Genomic DNA, 622 nt, shown 5'->3' with positions numbered 1-622 from the left:
TTTCTTTTCTTTCTTTCTTTCCTTTCTTTCTTTCTTTTTTTTGAGATGGAGTTTCGCTGTTGTTGCCCAGGCTGGAGTGCAATGGCATCATCTCGGCTCACCGCAACATCCGCCTCCCGGGTTCAAGTGATTCTCCTGCCTCAGCCTCCAGAGTAGCTGGGATTAGAGGTGCACGCCACTATGCCCGGCTAATTTTGTATTTTTAATAGAGACAGGGTTTCTCCATGTTGGTCAGGCTGGTCTCTAACTCCTGACCTCAGGTGATCTACCCACCTCAGCCTCCCAAAGTGCTGGGATTACAGGCATGAGCCACCGTGCCCAGCCTACCTCTAAATTTCATAGTATATGAGTCAATGTTCTTTTTTGCGTAAGCTGGTTTGAACTGAGTTTCCATTACATGCAAATGAAATTATCCCCAATAATATATTAACTAAAACATAATTCTGCCAGGAAATGGAGATACGAATTTTGTGATTAAGAATGCAAAGTCTGGCCGGGCACAGTGGCTCACGCCTGTAATGCTAGCACTTTCGGAGGCCAAGGCCAGTAGATTGTTTGAGGCCAGGAGTTCAAGACCAGTCTGGCCAACATGGTGAAACTCCTTCTCTAGCTAACAATATAA

Source organism: Colobus angolensis, unplaced genomic scaffold, assembly GCF_000951035.1.
Source record: "Colobus angolensis palliatus isolate OR3802 unplaced genomic scaffold, Cang.pa_1.0 Scaffold90, whole genome shotgun sequence".
Lineage (NCBI taxonomy): Eukaryota > Metazoa > Chordata > Mammalia > Primates > Cercopithecidae > Colobus > Colobus angolensis.
This window is presented reverse-complemented; position numbering follows the sequence as displayed.